This window comes from Sylvia atricapilla, chromosome 3, assembly GCF_009819655.1.
Source record: "Sylvia atricapilla isolate bSylAtr1 chromosome 3, bSylAtr1.pri, whole genome shotgun sequence".
Lineage (NCBI taxonomy): Eukaryota > Metazoa > Chordata > Aves > Passeriformes > Sylviidae > Sylvia > Sylvia atricapilla.
In genome coordinates this window covers 61,839,656-61,867,194 of record NC_089142.1, presented here as the reverse complement: position 1 = coordinate 61,867,194, position 27,539 = coordinate 61,839,656, and the positions used below count along the sequence as shown (strand labels likewise).

Below are 27,539 nucleotides of genomic sequence, written 5' to 3'. Positions count from 1 at the left end.
TCCTGTCTGTTAATTTAGCAGTACAAAGCATAATTCTACATTCTTAGCATACTTACTGGGGATGCTGGCATCTCTGTAACCAGAACTGCTCACAGAGAGGAAAAAAAAAAGACTGGGCAATTCACAGTGTGCTAGAAAAATTATGGGCAAGTCTACGTTTTAAGCATCATCTATCAACACTGTTGAATAGTCAAAAGGGGAATAAATCTGAATGCTTTGCCAAGGCAAATGCTGTGATAATTGTATCTGCTTTTCCTTTACAATACAGAAAAAAAAATCTCAGACGTTCATCTCATTCGCCCCCAGTGAAGCTGATTGGAAAGCAGATCAATCCCTCAGCTTCATCTGTGTGGCTGCCTGTCCACCTTGGCCAGCACAGAGCAGGACCTGAAAAGGTATAGGTAAAAGAAAAAACACCAGGAGGCTGAGCAGCACAGTGAATCACAGGGAGCCGTTTTGTCTGCAGCTTCCGTTCTCTGAGGAACTGTGCAGGGCTGAAACAATGGCTCTCCTATGGAGCTGCATCTCATCTACCTCATCTACAGCCAGTGATGAATGATGGGTCAAGAGGGCAGCAGACTTTGGGTGCACAACTCTTAAATACTTTATCAAAGATGGCAAAAGGCCATGTGCTTCAACAACACAGCAAATACTTCCTTTTGCTGTATAGCAGACAAATTCCTTCCTCTCTGCTGGCTCAATCTGAAGCTTTTGGTTCACAGCTCAGAGTGCGTGCAAGTTTTACATTCACAAAACATACATGCAAAAAAGCTTCAGTTTTATTCCTGAGACCATTCAACTGTAAATATTCTCACAGAAATGGAAAGTCAGTCCTATCTGTGTTGAAATCCTATGCTTTGATAAATATGTAATTCTAGGGATTTGTGGGGATTATAGACAATAAAAGAAGGCACATTTTACTTATTTTAAAAAAAGGAAACTGAATAGTAGGAATTGAAAAAAAATCTAAAACTGTAACTTATCCAAACTTTTCATACTGGGGTTTCCTGAAAGAAAAACATACTGATTTGATAGAAATGAAAAGTTCAATTAAACACAGAAATTCTGTCCCTAGTTTAAATAAAGATAAATGAAAATAATAGGCCTTAAGATATAACAAGATAACAGTTTGACAATATTGCTCTATTCAGAGAATTACAGTTTAACAAGACATACAAGATGAGTTGGAATACATTAATGACATAAAAATATGCAAAATAAAACTGAAGCAACATTTAAAATGTTCTGAAGTAAGATGTCTTACTGCTAAAGAGTTGCCAAGGTTTTGTCCCAGTTAGAGGCGAGATAAAGTATTTCAGAACCTTCTCCCATCTAAATTTTCTTTCAACCACTTTTGTCTTCTGTTCCTCCTTAACTGTTTCTTTGTCTTTTTATTCCTCTAGATATCTTTAAAACTTGATCTAACTGCTCTGAATTTGACAACAAAACTTAATGTTCTAACAGGACAGAAAGCTGTGGGCTCATGCTTGGTTTCTAAAGGAAGTGGCAGAAAGCAATCTTGTGAAAAAACTCCAAAGCAGTTGCGATCATTTCAGGTCCCTTACAAAAAACAACAGCATCAGAAAAAGCCCACTTGGGTTCCCGCATACCCAGCAGCAAAAGCAGAGGTAACCCTGTAAATTTGGGATCATGGTTTTATGGCAACAACACTTAGTACTGGATCATAACTTTCCCATTTTGGAGGCTTTGAGGAGCTGGTTGACACCTGAATGCTGATGTGAGCAGTGCAGGTTTTCCAGCAGTGCCGTGTGAGGCAGTGAGGCAGCGAGCTGTGCCATCCCACCACCCATCCTGCAGTGACATGGGAAACCTGCACCTTTCGCCTCCAGAAAGGGCAGAAGGAATGGGTGTTTTCCCTCCCAAAGATCTTACATCATTTTACCCTATGGCAATGAATTTGCATTATTTCAATCACACTACGTATAACAAACCTCACCACAGATTTTGAATTGAAACGCTTCAGAACAGAGCACAATAAATGGTGCTTATGCTCAGAAAATGGAAGGTCTTGGAGTGGAGGTATCTCAACTTCCTTATAGCCCTGCTGAACAGATTACGAACAGTCTAACCAAATCTCTAACGAACACGCCTGACATCTCTACTTCGGTCAACTGAAAATTTCAGATTCAAAAATCAATTATTTTAATTGATAGCCATAACGTGTACTGAAAAGGTTCTAAAACAGTAATAGCTTTTACACAACTACTGCTGCCCAGAAAGCAAATCAGCACAGAAGGAAGTCGCCATCTGAGTATTTTCATTCCTTTTTCAGAGGGTGAAACTAAGATTGGCACCAAACGGCATCACCTTTTTAATGCCTTTTCCATCCAAACTGAGAGGCACTTGGGGAGCCACAGTGATGTCCCAGAGAAAACGTATTCAGTTTAACTTTTCTGCTACACCCACCTTCCTTTCATGGCCCAGCGCTCTGCTCCCTTTTATTCATCCAGGTGAGGAGAAGCTGACAGCCGGGGGAGGGAAGAGATTTGGAGCCATATGGAGCTAGAGTCAATTTTTGGTATGTATTTGTGAATAGATACAAAAGAGATAAATGCTGGCATGCATAAATTCATATTTTATCAATACCTATTTTGGTACTTACTGTCAGAGTAATTTATTCCAAAATAGGCTTTTAAAAATGAACACCAGTTTAAAGAAAATTCCAATCCCGACTTACTTCTGGCAACAGCAAATCCAGGATCCCAACAGGATGAAGCAGGAAACAGAATCCCACTCAATGGGGTTTACCTCATAATGCCAAAAGAGAAAGCAGTGCAAATAACGAAGAACCTGAGAGAGAGCTTCTCCAGATCACTGCTCAAGACAAGCTCCACAGGAATGGCGATGCTCGAGCAGGGGGGGGCAAGTAGCCTTGGCACAAGGAAGCACTGAGGGTCCACACTGAGCTGCTCACACAGAGGGCAAGGACAGCTGATGGTTTTGCATGCAGCATCTTGTAATAATGAAGGTTATCAAAATTACAAGATTCACCGGATTGGCTGCCTGTAATTGCTGCACCTACAAATGTTCAGTTTCACTTCTCAGACTTATTCAAATAATCCAGCCCCCATGGGCCTGCAAACCTGAGCTGCAAGTCTGAATATGGAAGGGGATTTATTAAAAGATGCTGATGCATCTGACCGTGATAGAATGCTAAAAAATGAAAAATTAATGAAACGCACAGAACATTTCTGAGCCCCAGATTATGTCTGGCCTGGATCCAGTGGACACGTTTGATATCCACTGGCTCCCCTATTACAGACTGTTATCTCCCCAGACTTTGATCTAAGGCCACCGCAAGAGCAGAGGAGCGAAAGTATCTGTGAGAGTCACTTATTCCATTAGTCAGAAATCAAAAATTAAAAGAGCCACTTGAAGCACTAACAAAATGCAAAAACTCATCACTTTCTTAAGAGAATGGCAAATACCTTATTTGTAATTGTTCACTGGAACACGTGCCATGGCGCAAAAATTCTGGATTCTATTCCCAGCTCTTAAATAGTTCTGTGGCTGGACTGGGGCAAATGGTTTGAATTTTTTATTGTTTTCCAAAATTGTAATAAAAAACACATACCCACCTCACAGAATAGAGGCTTCATCAATGTTCCTAACTCACTCTCAGCTTCTTAAGTAGACAGTCCTGCAAAAGTGCAGAGCACCATTATTTAGATTTGATTTGTTTCGAAACAATTTAATCCTGTCTATTACTTTGTTGGGTTTTTTGTAGAATGGTTTTCCAGGTAGGAACAATTTTGGATGCAAAACCAGCATCTCTGCCTGGAGACTGACCTCAGGCACATGTGTATGTCATATTCCTGCATCTTCCAGAAAACAGAAAAGTGAGTCTCTGAACAGGTCAGTAGGACACAAGCCAAGCAATGTACATCTAAATCTGAATGCAGAACAAACAAAAAAGTGGGTAGTTTTAAGAACAAAACTTAGTTTCATGGTCATACAGTCTGGGTGCAATGTGTGAAAAATGGCTTTCTGAGGCACTGTGGTGTCTTCTGAATCACTGCCATTACCCGAGAAAACCCCAGGAAGTGGTTTGGAAGAGAAGCTGGACCCAGCTTGCGTAGGTATCAGCTGATGTCAGAGTACACACAGCACAAAGCCCTAACAATATGGACATTGTGAAACCAGGAATAACCTTCTCTTATCTCCTGCAGTTTGGGAAATTATTTCTAAGCCGGTGACTACAGAGCTTAGGAATAAGTCAAACAGTTAATTATTCACTATGCTTCCTAATTAATCTCCATTTCAGGCCAAATCTTTGTATGCCCATAAAAACACGAAGACCTCCAGTGAGGGAAACAACAGCATGAGCTTTTGGACCTCCTTCTGCAAAGCAATTCGTTTTTCCATAAACAGTTACTATTAAGCAAGGACAAAGCAACAAACCAGACAGCCATCTGTGTAAACCAATTTAAAAGGATGGTGACCTCATAACATTTTTCAAACTAACGCTTTCTGTTTAACTTCTGCCACCCCGTCCTGCCCCAGCAGATGCTGGGTTCGAGCAGGTCCTCGGGTGAGTGCAGTGCTTTCGCTTTAGGGAAAGCTGGGACTTTAAAGCCACAGTGATTTCAAACCTGTGAAAAGAACATGTCAATGAAAATACCTCGGCATATATGGAAGCAGGATAACCTTAGAGGCTGCCCACGCTCCCAGAAGGTGTTGCCACAAAGGTCTGTGCTATGTGTGCCAGCTGAGCTTCCTAGAGGCATGAGGTCAAGCGAGCACAAAGGTTCAGGCCACTGATGGTAACACAATCCCTGCTGAACTCTGTTCTTTCTTACGACCCAGAGAGAGGCCATAACAAGCACAGATGACAACCACATTAGAAAAGATGGCAAACCTGATAGCCTTGGTTCAAACCTTATGAATCCACATACAGCACAGCTATCCCTGTGCATGCCCAGGATGGCCCAGCATCCCCAGATCATTCTGCCTCTTTAGATTTGAATCCAATGAAGCTTCAGGCAAAATATGGAAAATAAAATACCAAGTAGAACACCTACAAAGAAGTGCAAGTAATAAAGACCCAAGGACATGTCTTGCACAAGGTCACTTGCAGAACTGCCCTTTATTCAATTCACTAAAGCCAGTCAGAGCCACAGAAGAGCTGAGAGCAGAGTGCATCAGATGATGGTGACATCAGACCATTGGTAGCACAACAGAAGGAAGTGTACAAACTCATATACAAGGGCATGTGGACTACAAACATTTCAGTATCAAAGAAGGTAACTGAAAGAAATGTATATTCTGTATAGTCTCTTCATATTTCCAAGCATCAGAACAACATAACTATATAAACTATATTTCAAGTGGTAGAAGGAACTGTGTGCTTCCCCATTATATAAAGATGATGTTTCTAATCCACATAGTGCAGACACTGTAAAAATTACCTTCCACAATGCCAAGGCTTGTTACATGAACTCTTTTTTATTTAGCCTGCATTTTCAAAGAGTCATTACTTTACTGCCGCAGCGCCTGATGTTTGTGTGCCTGGTATTTGTGTTTGCTTTAAAATAATGGCTGTGAGGTGAAGGTAACTTCCCCTTCTGACCCAGCACGTAATTATACAACTGTTTGTGCAGTAATAACCATCGTACACATAACGTGGCATTTCTTTAATTGGCATTTGCTGAACACACAAGGGCACCCTCTGCAAACACAGTGGCTTTTTTTATTGGCAGCCTCTTTAATTATTTCACTCTTCCTAACACAGAATCTCCTTTCTGTTATTAGAGAAGAACAAACCGTTCCTCACACAGCCACAGTTATACTATATATTTCCTAATACTTATCACTGAATACTTTTAAAGATTAACCTTAAAAGACAGAGTAGTATTAACAGCTGTCTTGGGAATTTGTTCCAGAAAAGAGAACACTTCTGACCTTTGAGTCTACGTTTCAGTGCCTTTTTGAGATGCTTCAGAACAAAAGTTCAAGTGGCGTCTCCTTTCAGTTTGTCTCATCTTGTTGCATGTTAAAGTGAGGACAGAAATTCAAGAGAAGCCTGGCTGGTGCTGCTTCCCCTTGCCATCAGTTCTGCTGTGTCAGCTGATGCTGGCACATGTGGCATATTTCTCTGCTTCCTTTGGTTTTGTCTTTCCCTGGTCGCTGCTTTGAGTCCCTAGCCAGCCATCTCCACAGCTCTCCTGTCACTGCCATGTTACGTAAAAACTCAGAAATGGCTTAGGAAACATTTAAATCTGTGCTATCTTGGCAAGCAGCTAATCCTTGAAGCAAGTGCTACTTACACAACAGAGTGCCTGCGTTTCCTACCCTGTCATGGAGATGTCATGCCTCATCTCCTAAGGCTGGAAGGAATGCACAACGCTTCGTAAAATAGCTCTGACTTTCCATTTCTACTATATAAGCATCTTGTTATCTGTTTTTATAGGGAGGGAAAATGGGAAAGGGAATTCCTGGAAGAGATTACAATTGTCAAACTAGCTTTTGATACCTGTTAAACAGCTGAAGCATTAATTTTTTGGTGGCACTGTCAAAAGCCTATGAGGGCTTCCCGAATGAAGTGGAGGAAATAGTACATTTAGTTCAACTACAAGCTGTACTTTTTAAAAAATCCATATGAAAACAGACTCATTATTCATTTTTCTGTTAATATGTGGTTTTGCCCTGCAGTTTCAGTAATATTTTTTGTAAGACCTGGCAGTCTCAAAAAAGAACTGTAACTTAGAGCTAATGTTTTAATAAACTCTTGTTTATAATATAGTCAAACCAGAACAAACAAAATAAAGCTACACATGACATTTTTATAGAAAGTCAAGAAAAAGATTCATGTGTCTGGATATTTTAGTTACAGTGTGGTAGGCATGACTATTATTTCCTGTAAAGCCAAATTGTATCTTGAAAGAACTGGAAGAAGGCTACCATGGAAATAGAGCACGGATATGACTTGGGCCTCTCAAGAGCAGCTGGATATAAATACCTTACAATTTAATGCAAAACTCCCATCAAGTATTCTGAGAATTTTACAATAGAGCAATGGCAAGACATGGCCATGAGAAACGTGTTTGGAGTCTTCAAAATACCACCATGCTGGATTACTGCCTCCCTCTGTGGTAAAACTGACAGAAATTCACAAAGAACGTTTGCAGTGAGATAGGCAAGAAAATTGATCTTAGAATCCCAGAAATTAGATCAAAAAGGAAATTACCAAAGTCTATTGGATCATATTGTATCTAAGTAAGAAAATCTATGTAGTATATTTTCCAGAATTTTGTCCAGTTCACTTTTGAGTTGCTCAAACTAATCAGCTCCTCTAGTTTCCATCAAGAGAACAGACTTCCATCATATGATTTTTTTCCTAGTAGTTAAATTAATACTCCTTTTGCTTATTTGCATCATTTTACACTTTACCTCTTTATTCCCTTCTAGGTAATCTTGCCTCTGATACCACTGCGATATCTAATTTAATAAAATGATAAACTGAAAAGAGCAACTGACCTTCTGATTTGCAGCCTTGCTCCCTCTGTAACCAGCAGCAAGCTTCTGCTTGCATGAGACCTGAGCTCCTGGTCAAGAGTCAAGAGAGTGGAAAATCACTACCTCACTTCTAAAGACAGGCTGTATTTCATGAGTGCATGGTGCTGAGCTTTATGGAGGATGGAGAGCTAACAGCAAAGCAGCCTCAAAAGGCTCCTATTTTCTTTACTCAGTGAGATGCTCCATGATTTGGTTAGACTGAGAAAATCTGGTTACTATCACTTTTCCCTGCATATAAGTGAAAGGGGGTTTAATGGGTTTTCTGTTTCTTAGTTGTAATAGCTTCTTTTTCATTCTCAAATTGCAGACTTCCAGATCAGGATATCTGGCTGGCCTTTGTATAAAGAAATAGAATTCCTTGAAGGCGAGAAAAGAGTTTCACACCTCAGATTGTTATCCTACCTCCGAGACAAGGGACAGATGTCATGACCTCACGGACTGACTTTGTATCTCCTCTGTCCCTAAACATGGTCAAGAAATGGTCTCAAGCAGCACACAGAGCAATCCCCAAACGTACATTCACTTCACAACCCAAAAGGGTAAGTAAGTGTATAGGAAGAAAAGAGAGCCCATCCTAGAGGATGTTGGAATAAGTTTGAATAAGAAAACAAAATTACTACCTGGTAAGGAATTTAATTTTTTAACTTAGTTGTTATTATTTTTAACTAGCAGGATAGCAACTGGCAGTTGTACTTGAGAAAGACTGGTTGAGTTTTCGGAAAACTCCTCAATGCTAAAGGCCTGTCTGCAGAGGGACAAAGTCATGTCATGGAACTACAGACACTTGGCAAACACCTCAGCAATCTTGAATAAGTACCTTGTACTGCCCTTATGTTATTAGCTATTGCAGTATCATGTAACTCCTTCATGACAGTGCCATTTTTGAAGTGCCGCTGGACTGTCAGGTGTCCTGACATTATCAAGGCTCCTGGGGATGTCAGTGTGTGGTGTCTCTTTCTTGTCCCCTTTACAGCAAGTTTCCAAGCCAAGATATGTAAAAGTCCAGGATGTGACTCAGAAAAAATGTAACTTGGGTTAGAAGGAAGCTTCTTCCCTCACTGTCTCCTTGGAGTACAGGACCTTTTCTTCCAGGATAACTCTGTCTGTGACCCACTCCTGTCTCAGGATTCACGCCTGGCTTTTTGTCTGGGAGCAGGAGGCTGGAAGGGGTGCTGGTGGCTGCAGGCAGATGGACACTGGGACACTGGGCTGAGTCACTGGCAGCTCACCATTTGTTGAGCTGTTTGAGGTCCTGCAGGAAAAATGCTCACACTGTGGCACTAAAAGAGAAATACTGCCAAGAGCAAAAATCACCACAAGAACTACTGCTCCGTGTAGATACAGGAAACAAGACAGGAGACCAAGAAAAGACTTTGCCACAGTCTTCAGGAGTAGGTGCAGACTACTGACATAAACCTTCCTGTCTGCCATAGTACACAGCCGTCACCTGCAGCATTCCTTCTCTCTTCTTCCCCATGTGCCCAACAGCTGGATTTCATCTAAATTAACTGTTTGATGCCCAGGTAACATTTATAAATCTATGAACTTACTGATGACCTAGTCCTGGATCTCCAACAATCTTATTAAAGTCGCTGGCCACTTGCAGGGAGGACTGAGCTGATGACTAAAGGTCTCAGGACCAAGGTTATCAGGCACAGAACACACAGGAAAAGCTGAAGTGTATCTGACACCATTCACTCACATTAGTGTATACAGTAACAACGAAAAGATAGAAGGCTCTTCATTCACTTGAACAAGTGGATTTAAAAAATTATATTCACAAAAATGAAGTAACTTTTTTCACTGCTCCAACTTTTCTTTACACTGTATTTTTCTTGTATTATTTCACTGCATTTTTTTTCTTCCTCTTCACTTTTGTTACTCTGATCACTACAAATATGAGCAATGTTTATGAGTGATTCCTTATTTTTCCCTAAAGAAAAGTAATGCCTAAATGAATGATGGCTAACCTTTATTTCTTCCATGACACTTGAAGGAACAAATTCAAAACAAACCAATGAAACTATACAAGGCATCATTGCTTACACAACCTGACCAAAACTGCAGTTTCCAAGCATCTGGGAACTGGTTCACTGATTTCAGTTGGACTTTATGGAAACACAAAGATCACCTTGAGAGATCAGGTATTTATGACTATAACAGATGATACTGAACTAAAACAAACAAAATATACCACATCCCCTGAAAAATGACAAATCACTGCTTTGCCTCATATTTCAGAGTATTTCACAACATATAGCCAGCTCACATTATTAACATATATTTACATGTGTTTATGATTTCACTAATGAATGAGCTGCACTACCTGCTCCATGCAGTCACTCTTCAAACAAAATAGTGCCATCAAAACTGGGGGTCATGGCAAGGTGAGCTTTCTAATTTTTTTTCTCTTCTTTCTGTCCCAGAGCACCTCTTTACTCTCAAGAGTATTTAAGCGCTGAGAGTACTTTGTGTAGAAATGATACAAAACTATTAAATAGCGATTCAAGACCCTCAACAAATACCCAGCACTACAGCAGCTTTACAGAGAGTACAGCCATAGATTTAACAGGTGGGAGAGGTGGAAGAGAAAAGAAGTGCATTTAATCTTTGAACAGATTTCAGAATGAAGCCCCAATATTCCTGTGTCAGCTTCAGTCTCCGTTTTCGCCTCCCAGGTATGGTAATTACAGTCCTGTGCCCACTGGGAACTAGCTGCACATTGAAACACCAACACACTTCGCTGGAGGAGGGAGAGGTCTACCGACAGAAATATTACAAGATGCAGCAGTGAATACTTTGACTTTCGGTGAATGTGAAGTATCCCTTGCTCACAACACCTAATTATTTTAACTAAACAGACGAGTATCTGGTTACCCACTGTGCAGGGTGACTTTCAAGATTTTAGGGGTGGCCATTGAATAAGTGAAGGAACTTCTAGGACAACAAGGCTTTAGCTACTGCGGTCATCATTCCTCAATTCAAGCTGTGCCAGCAGAACTTAGTGCCTGCACTTAGTCACTGAAGGCAACAGGGTGTAGGCATACAGACCCAGGCATCCACTGGGCGTGACTTCACTGTAGGGTCAGCACCTAAATTAAGTTTGTCCCCAACGCGACATCTCTATCACAGCACACAGGGAGGTACCTACACACCCTGCCACATGCCAGTTTGGATTTCATCCCTCTGCCTTGGCCTCAGTGCCAAGCATCAGGAAACAGCAGGCAACTTGCCAACACTTTTTCTTAGAAAACGGCAACCCTTTCTGGAAATGTTCTGAAGGTCTGCAGATTCTTTCTGGAAAGCTGGTAATGCTGAGCTTTTGCACAAATAGTGTAAATGAAAGCTACACTAAAATACTGTCACTACCCTAAAACATGATACCCCTAAAAATGGGGGCAAATGAGGTCAATATTAGCCTAAAGATATTACCGTGTAGCCAGGCATTTTGATTCCTAGAAAGCTGAGGTAAATGACACATATAGTAGCATCAACCAGTTAGCAAGCTTTACATCTTCAAAGCACACCCGAGGAAAATCCACTGATTTTTAATGCAAATGACTCAAGATTCAGCAAACATATTTCTGCTCAACCTTTTCCAGAATTTGAATTATATAACCAGTTTGTCATGAATCCCAAAAATCTTACTGAAGTGATTACTGAAAAAAACCACCCCAAAATAAAGGAAGAGTATACTCATGAAATCACAGTTCAGTAAAGACCTTTCCATTCCCTCCTCTCCCCCTCTTGATTTGCCAAGCCTCTTTTTAATTGCTGCTTCTCTTTTTATTGCTTCTGTCAAATGCAATTCTTAACCATCACTCAACTAGCCAGAGCAGATGAGGCAACTCACTTCCAGCCAGTGCATGTGCTGGCACTGTCTGAAGGGAGCAGAAAGGTGCACACAGCCCGTATTGCCCAGAGCCAGGGCATCCACGGCCCGCAGCACACACCTGTAAGCACTGTGTCACCAGAGGCACAGACAGGGGTTAACTGGCTTCTGCAGGAAGCCTGGTTTCATTCATTAACTACGACCTCTGGGCTAGTACATGCGGAGGAGGGAACACACAGGCGAGTTCAAACAAAGCTCCTGTTTTCCCTCTGAAACTTTTCAAGTCTCAAAATCTTGCACAAAACCCAATCTGCTGTCACCTGAATGAAAAAGAATAGTGGGCACTCAAATAAGTAAGACCCGCGGGAGAGTTTGCAAGCCCAGCCTGTGCGGAAGGCCACCTGCCAACAGGAAGAAGTGGTGAGAAGGAATTTGGATCCAGCTGCTATCCTCCCTCAGCCAAACAATGCTGCGTGATAAACAGCGTTAAGGATTTTTTTTTTTTTTTTTTTTTTTTTTTTTTTAATCCTCAATCACACATCACACTGGGAGCATCCATATGTGTCATTTTTACTCCGTGGTTACCAGGAGAAGGGCTTGAGAGATTTCTGTGCACAAGTTCACAGAGAGCCAACTCCTGTTTCCTATCACAGCTTTATCAAAGGGATTGAGACAGGAGGGAAAGAAGAAGAGATGACAAAGTGCCTTGCTGTAGGGCTGACTCAAGCTGCTAAATTCATCACAGGTAACAAAGAAAATCTTGTAGCTGTCTTGCGGCCCTATTTCGCATGTCAGGCAGAAAGGCAAAGTGGACATAGAAAGAGGAGGTAACTCAGTATCTGCAGTCCTCTTTTCCTTAAAATGAAGTACTGAGCACCAGGAAATGAACCACGGCTGCGTGCACAGTGGCTCACTGTGGCAGGTGCAAGTTAACCTAAAGAGCACGTAGCCTACTGCACCTTCAGATTCAGCCCAGGCAGCACCTGGGTGAAGCATGCCAATAAATCCACTTGCTGCTGATGGTAATAAAAAGGGTTAAAACCGAACCAGACTGCAGCTGAAAATTCCACAGCGTTTCCCTCCACAGAGCCGCAAACTGCGTGTCTCCCTGGTTTCAAACGAACGGACAAAGTGTCCTAAAGATCAGCCAGCTGAACACATGGAAACGGCAGTGCCACGGGCGGGCACGGCTGGCCGGAGGGCTGGGAGAGCTGGAGCATCACGGCGGCTCGGCGCTCCTCCGGCGCGGCCACTTCCCGGCGGCCGGGGACGCGCAACTCGCGGCTCCGCGTCGGCGCCGGATTCACCGCCTCGCAGCCGAGGAACCCCCCTCTCCTTCCTCCCCGCCCCAGCCCCCGGTGAACACCCAGGATCTGGGCACTACCTGCGTCTGTGAGCAGAGCCATCCCGTGTCTTCAGTCATTCAAAGAATTTAACAGCCTGGAAATTCCCGTTGTCCATTATTTGAGGTCACAGATAAAAGCTAAACAGCAGCCGTGACTCCCATCAATCATAAGTCACTCACTGATAGAGCGTATGGTAGGAGACCTACTGATGTAAGCTAGTCACCAGAGAAAATACCCACTGATGACGCATATCCAGGCACAAAAATAGTTACAGGGCCCCCAAAGGGATTATTCAACAGCCTACATTTAGATATTCCTTCAAGAGACCCGCAGTCAATTTGCTGCTATTAGATGGCTGGGGAACATTGAAGTTTAAGTTTCCTTAGCAGACATAACCACAAATAGCTGGTTTAAATAAGCTACTACAATTACAAGCTGTTTTGTAAATTTTAACACTGCATTATAGCGATTAAGTCTAAACAGAACCACTGGCTAAAAAATGCTGTATAGCCTTTGCTCTCAATATTTACCAATTACTCCTGCATATTAGCCAGCAATGAAAAGAACAATTTAAAATTAATTCACAAATGTTTGCACTAAGCCCCATGTGCTACCCTAGAGCAATGGGTTTTAATCATAAAAAACCAAAACAATATATGGAAATGGTTTGGGATATTTTGGTGCTGCTTAAATGCTATCTGGATCAATTTTTGCCTCAATTTTTCTCCTTTGGTATTTGCCTCTATATGACACAAAACCAAAAAATACCCAAATAGTTAATCTTGCTTGCACTAATCAAAACCATGTAAAGGTAAGTTATTGCAACATGTAAAATCACGTATCATGCACCCACTTTGAGCAGGGGCTAGAAAGAGGATCCCCAGAAATCCCTTTGAGCCTAAATTATTCTGCAATTCTATGCAACTGGATCTTTTGGCATTAAAAACATAATCCTCTAAATTAACCAATCAACATAATCCTACAGTGCCCCCTTCAACAGTTTCAGTGCTTCTCATGTGCAGACAGCAACAAAACTTACTAGACTATAGCTGAGCCTGCTAACACTGCTGAGCACGAAACACCAACTGTGCATTTCTGGCAGTATTAAAATCCTTATTTTTCTAATATTTGATTTTTACATCCAACCTCCCCTTTTTGAAAGAAATTGTGGTTCTTAGGAGTTTAGAGTTTACTGACTTTTTATTGTACATTTAGAATCTAAATATAGGAAAATATTTTATGGCTTTGATGCCTATTTCATTGACATACTTTTGGAAAGCATTACCTAGCCAAACAAACACTCAAGGATTTATAGTGTTTACCCTGTAAAGCAGGAGAAGGAATTGTCTCAGGCTATGAACTTCTACCTCACTTTCTTCATCTGTGATAACATTATTAAAAATAACACTGAAAATTATTTTTAGCACAACTGTTTCGTAAAGCCCTCATGTTTCTCTCATGCATCCATATGCTGCCAGTCCACATGGCCTAATTTAACAGCCCTAAGAAGAAATATTGGTGCCCTCTAGCTGATTTTCCTCACCAATTTCCTACAGACACTGAGCAGCAGTCTCTCTTTTCTCCTGACATTCCCGAGTCTTTCACTGGCACCCCTAAAATGCAATGCCCTGGAATAAAACAAGCCACTTCCTACAGAAGATACAGGAATCAAAACATTCAAATCCCTCAGTGCTCTCAACTGTAGGAGCTCTTTAAGTTGCCTAAGTGCCATGAGAAATAGGAGAGGTATAACTGTGTTCAATACCACCTTACCATGAGCTGGTGAAGGAAATAAATATACTCTGCAGCAAGTCTGCACATTCCATAGGAAAATACAACCTGCAATTCTGCATGAAACACAGGAAGCCCCTCACTCATTCAGATGTGGTACAATTCCCCCTCCATCAGGAGCCTTTATAAAGCTTATAAGCCTTTCATTATGTTCTGCCACACATTCTGAAGTCAGTCGGTGATGGATCAGACAATTTCACAGCTCAGAGCCCAGGACCTCCCTTCTCCCATCACACAAGCTTCGGTGAGCAGGGAGAACTTTCCTCTCCTTCACTCTGATGTCTGTAGAAGGGACGGATTTCCCGTTCCACCCTCCCTGTTCCCACCCGCTCTGCCTCCAACCCCTCTCCTGGAGGCTGTATCGGGTACCACTGAGATACAGGGCCTCATCTCCTTAGAGCTGACTGTCCCTGTCCAGCAGGGACACAGCTGGAGCACATCTCCAAAGTTATGAAAGCCACGAGGCAGGGATGCTACCACATACTTTGAACACCATTTCCAGTGTGACAGGTGAGTGCCCAAACCCCAAAGTGGAGATCTCTCCTGGCTGGAGGAAAACCTCTGCTGAGGAAGAGCTGTCCCAGGAAATGCTGAGCCTGTGGTGGCAGACAGCTGCCTGGCAGCTACCATCAGAACAGCTCTTTGGCACCTCTGAGTGAGTGCATCTGCTCTAAGCCACACCAGCAGCCACTAGCTGCCCAAACGATGCAAGAGAACTGTGTGGAAAGCACGGTTAAAGCTCTGTTCGCTTCCTCCTTGTCCACCTATAAGAGGCAGAGGTTGGCTGGAGCTGGCTGTCTCTGTGCATTTAATTAAAGCCATAAGCCTCTGTGGAGAACTCTGGATAGCCCTATTAACCATTAATCAAATTAAACATAGAAGAGAGATCAGGATCTGAAGCTCAAAATAAATACTGTGAGACAGACTAACTTTTAGGGTTGCATTCATAATCCTCCAAAGGTATCTTTAAACCTTTATTGGGAAAAAGGAAGCTACAGCAAATACTGTGTACTTCTGTGTTTGAACAGTAACTGTAAAGCAGAAACTGCTCAAATGTGTGGGAAGCATCAGGCTGATCCTGCAACTTCCAGCTATCCTTGGAAAGTTAACTTCCCATGTGCCATCTGCCACTTGGAAGACAGAATGGGTTAATGACAGTAGCCAGGCATTTTGGAAGGGTCCTAGAGCTCCATTTCTCTAGCACCTTACTACAACATTCCAGCTGATGTTCCTTTCACATACAACTCTAGGAAAAGGATGCTACAGACTCAGTCAATACTCATTAAGCTGCTGTAATCCAAACCTCTACATCAATTAAAAGATGAAGGGTTTATTTGAACACTGAACAGTCAAAACCCTTTGTTTGCATAAAACAGGCATTTTACGCCATTTGGAAAGTGAAATTTTTGGCACAGTTCATTTTTTGAGTTTGTTGTTGGTTTTTTTTTTTTTTGGTGGGGTTTTTATTTGGTTTTTTGTTTTGGTTTTTTTTGTTGGGTTTTTTTTTTTTTTTTTTTTTTTTTTTACAACCAGCTATCAGTTCTGCCAGTTCTCACACGGGACACCTAGAACAAGGCTGGTTTGTGCAACTTCTGGTTTGTGCAGAGTATGGTGCATTTAGTCACTATATCATACGACGTTGGATAAACCAGGACACTGATGTGAGAAACATGAATATAGTTCATGCTATTCTTAGTTTGTCTGCCCATCAATGTCTTAAGGCCTTTCTCTCACTGCTAGCATTGGCAAAACAGGCAATATTGATTATAACTGAAAAACAAAATTAAAATATTATAGAAGCGCAGCCTTCTGAGACTACATATTGATTTTTCTGTTTTTGGAAGCAGGACTCTGATACCTCCTCTTGCATTCAGGCACCCCTGAAGAAATCTAAGATGAGGAACAATGGATGATGGTGATGGGACCTGTGCTTATTTTAGTTATTTAACTGAAAAATCAAAATTTTTATTTGTGGAAATAAGGACACTTGAAGTTAAATTTCAAATTAACACTACCTTTGATATAGTCTAAGCTAGATACACTGGTAGCATAGTTAACAGTAAATTACAGAGTTTATGTCAAAGTTCTAAAGTAAATCAAACCATAAAACTGAAGAAAGCTATTGCCTGAGCACCTGAAACCAGGTTTCTTGAAATAAGAAATTAGCATTTGATAGCAATAGCCTTGTCTGTGTACAACCCTATTCTAAGATAATAACTAAAAATACTTTAAGATCTATTCTTTACTAAAATTTCTTTAAAGTATTTCTAGAATATGGTGATGAAAAACAAAAGTAGTCTCAGTGTTCACATCTTGCCAAGTATGCCACTTGAGTTGAAGGGACCAAATACCATTAATCAGCAAAACATGACAGATTTATTCTATATATTATTCTACAGTGGTTGCACTGGTGGATAAGGAAAGAGAAACTGATGTCATTATCTTGACTTCTTTAAGGTCTCAGATACAGTCTCACACAATGTCTCTGTCTCTCTGCATTGGGGAGATAAGGATTTGATGGCTGGACCATTCAATAGAAGGGGAACTGGCTGGATGGCCATACCCAGAGAATTGCAGTCAACCTCGCAATATCCAAATGGATCTGCATCAAGTGGTGCTCCTCATGGAACCTTATTGGGACTGATTCTGTTCACTACCTTAATTAATGACATAGTGGAATTGAGTGCACCCTTAGCAAGTTTGCAGGTGACACCAAGCTCAGCGGTTCAATTGATACACTTGGTGGGAAGGATGCCATCTCTAGGGACCTTAATAGGCTTGAGAAGTGGGCCAGTGTGAACCACATTCAATTCAACATAGCCAAGGACCTGCACATGGGTTGGGGCAACGCCCAGAATCAGGACAGACAGGGAATGAATGGTTTGAGAGCAGCCCTGTGGAGGACTGCTGTGCAGCCCTGTGGAGGGCTTGAGGGTACTGTGTGGTGGGGTGACTTGACAAGACACTGGGTGCCCACCACAGCTGCTCTGTCACTCCCTTCCTCAAATGGACAGGGAAAAAAAACCACAGCAAAAGAGATAAGGATGGAGGAGATCACTCAGCACTTACCATTACAGGCAAAATAGACTCCACATGGGCAAAGAAGTTTATTTCTTGGAAAAAAAAAAAAAAAAAACACCACCAAACAAACAAAACAAAACAAAACAAAACAAAACAAAAAAAAAAAAAAAAAAAAAAAAAAAAAACAAAACAAAAAACCCAGAGTAGAATAACGAGAAATAAAACCAAATCTTAAAAAAAATTTCCCCTCACCCTTCCCTTCTTGCCAAGCTTAACATCATTCCAGATGTTCTCTACCTCCTCTCTGCCAATAGTGCAGGGGAATGAGGTTGTGATCACTGCTGCTCCTTCCTCCTTAGGGGGAGGACTCTTCACACTAATTTCCCTGCTCCAGTGTGGGGTCCCTCCCATGGGAGAGAGCACAGGCTTTCCATGGGGTCACAGCCTCTTTCAGGCATCCCCATGCTCCAGCATGGGGTCCTCCATGGGCTGCAGGTGGGTATCTGATCCACAGTGGACCTCCATGGGCTTTGGGACACAGGTGCCTCACCATGGTCTACACCCCAGGCCATAGAGCAATCTTCACTCTGGTGCCTGGAGGACCTCCTGCCCCTCCTTCTACACTGACTTTGGTGTCTGCAGCGCTATTGCTCTCACATGTTCTCACCCTGCTGTTCTCTGGATGCAACTGCTCTTGTGCAGCAACTTTTTTTCCTTCTTCAATCTGTTATTCCAGAGGTGTCACCTCTGTTGCTGATGGGCTCCGCCTTTCCCAGCGGCACATCCATCTTGGAGCCAGCTGACGTTGATGCCATTAAACACAGAGGAAGCTTCTGGTGGCTTCTCACAGAAGCCCCAACGGTAATTCCCTGCTACCAAAACCTTGCCACACAAACCCAATACTCTGTTAGACGAAAAATGAGATGTGACCCAGCAATGTGCACTTGCAGCACAGAAAGCCAACTGCATCCTGGGCTGCATCAAAAGCAGTGTGGCCAGCAGGTCAAGGGACATGATTCTGTCCCTTTACTGGGCTCCTATGAGACCCCACCTGGATACTATATGCAGCTCTGGTGACAACCACAAGTCAAACATAGATCTGTTGGAGTGGATCCAGAAAGGGCCACAAAGATGATTAGAGAGCTGGAGCTTCTCTCCTGTGAAGCCAGGCTGTAAGAGTTGGGAGTATTCAGCCTGAATAAGAAAGAGAAAACTCCGGGGAGACCTTGCAGCAGCTTACTAGTACCTACAGGGGACCTATAAGAGAGGGATTTCTTACCAGGGCTTGTGGTGATAGGACAAGGGGCAATGGTTTTGAACCAAAAGAGGGTAGGTTTAGATAAAAGACATTCTTTATTGTGAGGATGGTGAAGCACAGGAATATGTTTCCCACAGAAGATGTGGATGCCCCATCCCTGGAAGTGTTCAAGGCCAGACTGGATGGGGGTCTGTGCAATCTGGTTTAGTGGAAGGTGCCCCTGCCCATGGCAAGGGCATTGTAAATAGATAATCTTTAAAGGTCCCTTTCAACCCAAACTGTTCTGTGACTCTGTAATTCCAGTGCACAGAACTAGGAGTACTTCAGAGATACTGTAATGCAAAAATAGAAACAGTCACTGCAAAGAGACTATTCTGAAATTACATTTATTTCAGTTTGATGTTTGATTGCGAATCAGTAAAAACAATCTTCATCCACAGGTACTGCCAATAAAAAAATTAATTCAAAAGGTATACCCATTTCTAACTCTATCTGGAAAGGGAAACACAGAGAGAACGACTAAGGGTCACCAAAACTGATGAGTGGAAAAGGGCAGCACAGGAAACTCCACTGTCTTCACTTTCTCCACCCCTGCGCACAGTGATAGTGTAAGATCGTATGTAAGTGTTAATGACCTCACATGCACATGACCTGACCTGCCCTTGAGGATGAAGTTTCATGCTTCAGTGAGGTCAGTCCAGTGGTGAGCTGCCACCCAAGAGGGGAAGATGCCACTTTGCTTCTTCCTGCTTCTCCTCTGTGTGCTCCTGCCAGCTCTTGAGTTTGCCTGTGCCAATGGGGAGCCAACCCAAGGTGATCACCCATCAGAAATCCCTGGCTGCCCAACAGCTCACTGCCCACCCCGCTGCCCAAACCAGCCCAGGATGAGCTGCAGAGGACAGGTAGTAGGAGCAGCCCCTTTGAAACAAGAAACCACAGCAAGCACAGTGGGAAACCTTCCCTCAATCTCCAAACACCTGCCCACTTGCTTCCAGCTTTGGCAGCACTGGAGAATCCAGTCCAAGGAAAAGAAAAGCTGGGCTTTTAAAGTTGAGAGGAGGTTCAGACGTTGATGCAGACAGCTTCAGCAGAGACCATCAGAGAGCCAGCAGGGCCCTGAAGGAACGCCAGGGGGGAAGAAAGGTGAATGTCCAAACCACTCTATGCAACGGAGAGAGACCCAGCTTGGCTGCAGCCTCCTGGCTGGTCCCTACCACCAGTACCTGCCAAAAGGGGACATCACCCCAGAAGGTGTATTTAGCTCTATGTTGATTTGCTTACTAGGCCAGTTGAAATGCAAGTATGCCTGCTGTTTCAGAAATGACCATTTGTAATATTTTTTAAAACCTTTGTCTATTTTGTCCCTTTGTGGCCAACTGCAGCTTAAATCTATGAGTAGTGTCCTCTAAAAGAGGTGGTTTTTTTTCCTCTTGCGAAGTTTTTTCATATTGCTCAACAATCAAGGAAAGAATGCAATGATCAAACTCATAAAGCATTCTTAAAAATCCAATTTATTGAAAAAACCCACAATTACTAGATCACATAGCTTCATCTTTTGTATTTCTTACACAACACAGAAGGAAAGTACAAAATCTCATAGAGACTTTTCAGGGATTTCTCCTGAAAAGACAGTTTCACTCATTAGTTATACCCAGGTTCCCTCTTCCTGGACTCCCTCAAACCACTAGCTCTTATCTCTTATCTCTGGAATACGTTAAACTATGAAAAAAGCATTATCTTGCCAACTTGGCATAAGAAGAGGAAGATATCTCTCCTTGCTCTTATGGGAATGCCTACTGAAATGAAAGGTTTTGGGTTGCTCCAGCTTGCGCACTGATAAATATGACTCTTCTCTTACTGACATCTCCCTTTCCTGTGAAAAGTTCAAAAGTTCAGTTAGCAACAATCTGATGTCTTAGCTTGCTACACAAGTCTCTGGGTTACTTAATCAAGAAATTAGATTTCTACAACGCATAGCAGTCAGACACTCACTGCAGTCAGACTAGGAACTGTTGCTGATTCTTATTAACAAAAATGCCAACATACAATTATTTATTATATTAATTAATGAAAACATATATAAGCAGCCTATCTGTAAGAAGTTAGATGCAATCTCTAACAGACTTCCTGCTGCTGTGCTGCCAGTTTCTCAGTGCAACTGTGGCTGTTCTTAATTAAATAAATAATTTACCCTGGAAGATTTCATTGAGTGCCAGACACAAGCACAGAGCTGGGTGAAAATAAATCACTGCCGGCAGCATGCCAGTACTCGTTCCTAGAATCTATGGAAAACGGCTACTTCCCTACAGCAAACATTTTGCATAACCATTCTGCACAGTTTAATTGATCTCTGCAATAGCATGATAGTAAAACCCCTTCCATTTCCATATTTTAAGACAGTACTTCATGTTCTTTTGATTTCGTTATCCTCAAATTTGCTGGCTTTCTGCAACCATTGTTCAGCTTCTTGTACAGAATCATATTTTTGAGAATTTGTTTATTTAGGGTTAAAGTCTTCCTCAATAACACCTCTTGGTATGATGCTGAGCCAAATCCATCGCTTAAAGTCACCATGTTAATGCTCTGAGTCTATCACCATGCCCTGCTGTAATTTCTACCATACTTCTATCAAACTCAAGTCACTTCCTTCTCTACCCATGTCCTCTTATCAGTACTCATAAACCCTGCTTTTGATGTTCAACATTTACTGCACTACACTGCTATTTAGGCATTTTCATAACCACAGAAAAAATTAGGAAAATTCCCAGTTTGTGCTGTGATGTCAATTTATTTTAAAACCTATTGCAAGATACCACAACAAATATTATGGTGTGACTTCAATACCTGACAGCAGTGTGAACATCAGCAAGTTTTCCTGAGTAATCACAGGCATCTCAATTATCCAGATACTGTCTCAGCAAAAGGGCAGCCTGACTTACCGTATGGTCAATGACTTTCTATGCATTAGTAATTTTAGAAAGCCTAGACAGGAAAAAGAGTCCTTGGTTGCTCCTTCACAGAAAATTTCTCCTTACATTTTTGTGGTGAATTTATTGTTCCTGTTCAGAAGAGTTCAGGCATTCTGGGAGGTCAGTGCTCACCACTGCCTGCACCAGATCCAAAAGGTGAGCTCTTGGTCTCTCTGCCAGGTCAGGTTTCAATTGCTATTCCCCAGTCTCAAAGAATTTTGTTTTTTCTTGCAAATTTTGGCAGTCAGCTTATGACACTTTCAACATAAAAAACACACCAACATTTCAAGAAAAAGCCAACCACCCTGATGGAGCTGCTCTCCTGAGGAAACAACAAAGGGAACACATTCTTCTCTGCATACATTTTACCCTAAGGCACGTAACTTCCCAAGCGCCTCCAGTGTTTCACAGTTCCCAAAACTCTGCTCGACCACCTACCCACTTTTTGGCCAACTGGCTGACCCAGAAAAGCAGCAGAGAAGCAGCAGCCACTGCAGGGAGGAAGGAGCAAGCACAGCTTGCAAAGCAGCACAGCGTGGGAAGGAGCTGCTCACTGGGCACAAAGAGGGTCAGCTACAGCTTGCCCTGGAATGAGCAATGCAACGATGGTCGGACCACAGAGGTCATGAGAACAAAGGACAGGGCAGAAAGAGCACACGAAGGGAAAGAGCTTTCCTCTTTTACCGCAGTTTACTCCCCTAAATTTCCTCCCTCCTCCTGGTTCCCCAGTTTCCAAAAATAAACTATACAGAGGCAAAAACTGCAGAGGCAGGGAGCCTTAAAAGAGCTGCAGTTGAAAAATACAAAAAGGTGGCAAGGGAATATATTTAAAAGAAAAAAGTCCAAGAAAAAAGAGACACATTCTTTTTGGAAAAGAACGGTGACATCTTTTAGCATGAAGTACTTCAGCTGGGATGTAGGTCAATAGCTGAAACCAGCACCTGTGGGGTCCCAGCTCCTGGGGGCTGGTGTGGGCAGCCACAGCAGCAAAGCAGCCAGAGGGGCCCCGGGGGTTGTTTGGCCTCTCCCCAGAAAGCTGGAGAAGGCTTGGGCTGGTCTTGGTTCCTCCTGCCCTCACATGCTGCAGCTCAGCAAATAGTTCCTCTTTAGGCAGCCACACATTTCATGTTTCTGGGGTCAGAAGATGCTTGATATTTACCCTTAAAGTAAAGGCACCTTAACATGGAAAACATCTCTCAATGACTAAGAGAGTCAACAGCAAATATTTGCACCCAAAGAATTCAGTTCCTCCCACATCAAAGCAACCTCCTAGAATTCTTATAAACAAATTAAAAAACAACTAGTGTGCTTATCAAAAATAATTGTTTTGCTGCTGGCAAAGAATTAAAAACTCAGAGCGCCTGAAACAAACACTGAGGGTTAAATTTGATTCCTAATTGCTAGACTGGACACCCAGGTGAGAGAAGAAAAAAAAAAAATTCCTCCTGTTGTGCAGAAATGGTTGTCCTGTTCACATCTTTGGGAAGGATGGTGTTCCTCTAACAACTGAGAAGTTAATTCAGGTATAGGTTAAGAGATCTGGGGTTACACAAACATCAGCCATCATAATTTCCACATCACACTGGCTTTGATTTCAGGTGTGTTACAGCACTCCAAAGCCACATGCAATTTTTTTTGTCTGTTTTTCAGCCCTGATCAAAATAAGCAAGTATCAGCACATCTCTGCATCACTACAGTGAGATACAGGAATGTCCCTACTCATTTCACCAAAAGCAGCACAACCATGCTCACTGTCAAAAAGTCTGTTTTCACCAACATCTCCTTCCTCTGCCCTTCACCACTTGCTTTCTCTATAGCAGGAAAAATTATTAAGGTCTCTAGGTCTCTCCTGTCCCCATGCTTTTAACATGAAATACTACCACATACTGCAGAAATCTCAGAGACGAGTGCCCAGAGAACCATTCCTCCTCTTGTACAACAAAGCCACTGTTTTGAAGGCACATTTCTCCACCTCTGCAGACATTTGTTATCCTCTTGCATTTCAGTAGTAACATTTCAAAAAGTCTGGAGAAAATTGGTAGGTGGCTCTGAGAAGGAATTCTAAACTGATGCCCCAAGCTCAGCCCTCGGGTGTTGCATGGCCACTGTGGCAGTCAGCCATGAGCCTCAGCCTGGCACACACTGGTACCACTGCCCACAAAACAACCTATTTCAGAGAAAGGATGTTTCTCACCTTGGGGGTTCTGGAGAAAAGTTTAAAAATATAAAGCAAATACTGCCTAAGTCTTTAGAAAAGAAGCAGAAATGGCAGAAATTATTTGGAGGTTTGGAGGTTTGGATAGGGTTTAAATCTTGTAATTTCTGATATCTTTCTTCCCTTTTGTGCTTAAGTAACCATTTTCAAATGACACAGCTAGTGATGTCAATGAGTTGTTCCACAGCAATCTTCTTCAGCCTCCTATCAAGATGGAAGCCACCACCATCTGAGAAAACATCCCCTGGCAAGCGGTGGCACTAAGTGGGCCAAGCCATGCCTCCTTCAGAGAAGCAGCAAAGCTGTTGAGAGAGCAGCATTTTTAGGAGCAAAGTTTAGGAGAGTGGGAAGAAGACAGCTTCACACAGCCTTAGCTGTTTTTCCCAGCAGAGCAGAGCTTGAGAAGGAAAAACACCACAAGCCTCTCATCTTCTCTGGCTTGCCACAAAACAGGGGTGTATTTTTCAGCAGATCCTCTGAGTCTGACACCGAACTTAGCTCAACTGACATGAAATGTTAATGTTTAGGAACAAGGTAGGTGGAGAGGAGGAGGAAAGAAGACATTCATTATTTGATGCAGAATTCATTCAGAAGCTTCTTTTTCACAGCCAGAACTAAAATTTCCATTCAGCTCTTTATTCCTGGTAGCCTAGATAGCTTGAACAACTGGAAAAGGGATCTAGAGGGAGCCCTTACCCCTGGCTGCATGGCAACAACACTTCCTCAGATACCTTCAGAGAGAAGCAGGCACATTTTTATGACTGTCAGTCTTCAGATGCAGGATGAACAATTTTCCTTGGGGATATTCCTACTGGCTTTAGGCTTCCAGACATGGTGCACAGAAAAGATCTGCCTCCAACCACCCATTCTGGTGCCTGCAGCAGCCTCCCAATATAGCCCTACCGCTCCTCACAGCCCCCAAAACTGCCATAAGAAGGTCGTAAGTTCTTGATGCCACAAACTTAGCAACTACTACTTAAAATAAGCTGGAGCATGGTATGAAATCCATCCATGTATTTTATGTATTTTCTCCACTCCATGTCAATCTGAATTCTCTCTCTGGTACCTTCTCCATTTTCTGTATTTTAACTTTCTTGCTCTGTTTTTTTGTTAGGTTTGGTCTACATTACATCTGAAAACCAGCTTTTCCCTCAGAGGTGCAGAAGGAACATCTCTTTCCTTTGCTGTGCTCTTCCCAGCCCCGTTTTTTCTCTGATCACTATTCTGCCTTTGCTCTGTTTTCTTACTCTTCCCATCCTTGATTCGTCTCCTCCTTTTCTTCTTTCTTTGATATTCCTCTTAGTGCTCTCTCTTCATCCTTCCTGCCAAGCTGACTGAGGCACTCCCCTGGGAAGGTGCTGACAAATAGCAGCTGGGCTGTTTGGAGGGTTATATCAGGTAGGAACACCTAGGATGGAATCCTTGGGCTCTCTTGCGACATTGTTGGCTGGAGGGATTCCTCCTCTTCATTTAGGGTTGTATACACAGTTCCTTTGTCAAAGCTCAGGAAAATGAAGATGCAACATAATTTGGGAAGCATATGCCAGTATTTAATGAGCTACATCTGCTTCCTTGTTTTGGGGGGGCTGTGCAGAAATCAGAAGCCACAACAACAACAAAAAAATTGTGAGGATCTGAAGTGCAGCATTAGGTCTTAGCAGTGCTGCTCTCCCTAAGAAAGAGAACATTTAAAAATGACACCTTCTTACTTTGCAGCTCTACTGCCTGGAGGGTGAAATCCACCCCTTTGTGGAATGCCAAGACAGGATCATTTCAATGCTATTTATTCCCCTTTATTGAAAAGATATACCCACATTGCATTGGTCTCCTGAAGAGGGTGAAATTTCTTCCAAGCAGAATCTCAAACAAGGTTCCCACTGCAATGGAAGCAAGGCTTGTTTTTAAGAAAAAATATATTCCTGCTGGTATTTAACAACTAACAAACAAAAACCCCAAGCCAAATTTTAAAAAAGAAAAAAAAGAATACAGATTAAAAGAAAGATGAATTTTATTCCTCCTCTCCTCTTGCACAGTGTAACTGCAGTTGGAAGTTGGTCAACTGCTCTCTTCTTGCACAGCAACTTCCAACTGCAGAGCTATATTCTTCCCTGAGTTAGACAGAGAAACCTCACTGAAATCTCTAAGCTAGATCCACTGGTATGCTCTGGCTGCTTTGACTGTTTTAGCAATACAGAGCAGCTGTAAATCCAGTTTAACTTGCCACTTCTGTCAGTTTTACCATGCCAGATTAGCACTGCTGTTAGCCTCACAAATACCAACATCTGGAGGTTGTCCTACTGCCCAGTCTGACTTTAAACCTTGCAAATCTGCAATTCATCCACCCATCAGCACAGTTGGCAGGATCAGCCTGAGGTAGTTCTTTACCCTGAGCAAAATGCATTTATCACAATCCCCCAACCTACATTCCTGCAGTCAAGCAAGCAGATCAAACAAAATTCACGTAATGATCAGCTCTCAGTTATTCCCTGGCTGATTGCCCAGTTGTTCTGGAAGGTGACTCCTGACCCTCTCTGGGAGCAGGTGCCTTTCTAGTGCACGTCTGTGAATCCAAGTCAGCTGGGAAAACAAAATACACCGTTTCTTTGTACTTTCATATTTCTTTGGATGTCAGGAAACAGAGCTAAGTCTTGTTTCCTGCTCCTCAGCCAGGGGAGGTAGGGGAAACTGGAGTAGATGTAGAGAAAGGCAGAAAGAGGGCAGATCAAAAGGATCAAGGAAAATAATAATAATAAAAAAAAATACCAAACAAACAAAAACCAGCCAACCACCCACTGCCTTACTCTGCTCTGTAAAGCAGTACACCTTAGAAACAATATGTCCCTCCACCCCCAGTCCAAGTCTTTCTCTCTAGGGATATACAGCCGTCTCAGGGATTAATATTATTTTCTTGCAACATTCAAGTGCCGCTGCACTTACAGTTTAATAAAAAAAAAAAAAAACCCAGCTTCTTAATTTGCTTTTTTGCCTGAGAAAAATGTATGCATGTATCATAAAGAATATTAAAGAATCATATAAAAGAATCTGAGAGAACTGGGGGGAGCAGGTGTATTCATGTCAGCTTTGATTTTCTAAGAACAAAGGCTTTACTTTATTATAAAATAAGTTAACAGGAAAAATTTTGGTGCATTTTATTTTTGCCCAGCTCAGTCCAACCCCTCACTCTGAATGCATTAATACATCCACCTTCAGCACAGTCGGGCCCTTCGTGTTGCCATGGAACTGAAACCTTTGCAGTTTGGATGGCAATGTACGCCAGGAAGCATACTGTTCTTACACTTCCTATAACAGAAGCAAAATCACTGCATAGCATTAACTCCCTTAGTATTTAAGGCATTCAATGTCTTTCTTGCCTGCTCGTCTTCACACAGAGTTTGCTTTTTCTATCTTGCCATATGCAAATGAAACACACTCGGCAGAGCTATTCTCGTCTTCATGAACTCAATAGCTCACACACTGAGCACATTACAGAAGGTCCACTAGACTATGGTCTTTCCCTCTTTAATAGGAGGCTGTTGTCAGGCCTGCAGCAGCTGAGGTAAGGGCTGCAGAA

General features: G+C 42.3%; 1 protein-coding gene across 3 annotated transcripts in view; it reads right to left on the bottom strand.

Moving 5' to 3' along the window:
* HIVEP2 (HIVEP zinc finger 2) overlaps nt 1–27,539 on the bottom strand; it is a 137,020-nt gene that overhangs the window by 72,268 nt on the left and 37,213 nt on the right. For 2 of the 3 annotated variants that reach the window (XM_066315567.1, XM_066315566.1), the window contains exon 3: nt 3,600–3,661. The exons of the other annotated variant lie outside the window; for it this stretch is intronic. The gene's annotated coding sequence lies outside the window, so the exon portion shown is untranslated. The remainder of the gene's footprint in view (nt 1–3,599; nt 3,662–27,539) is intronic. 3 annotated transcript variants of the gene reach the window in all.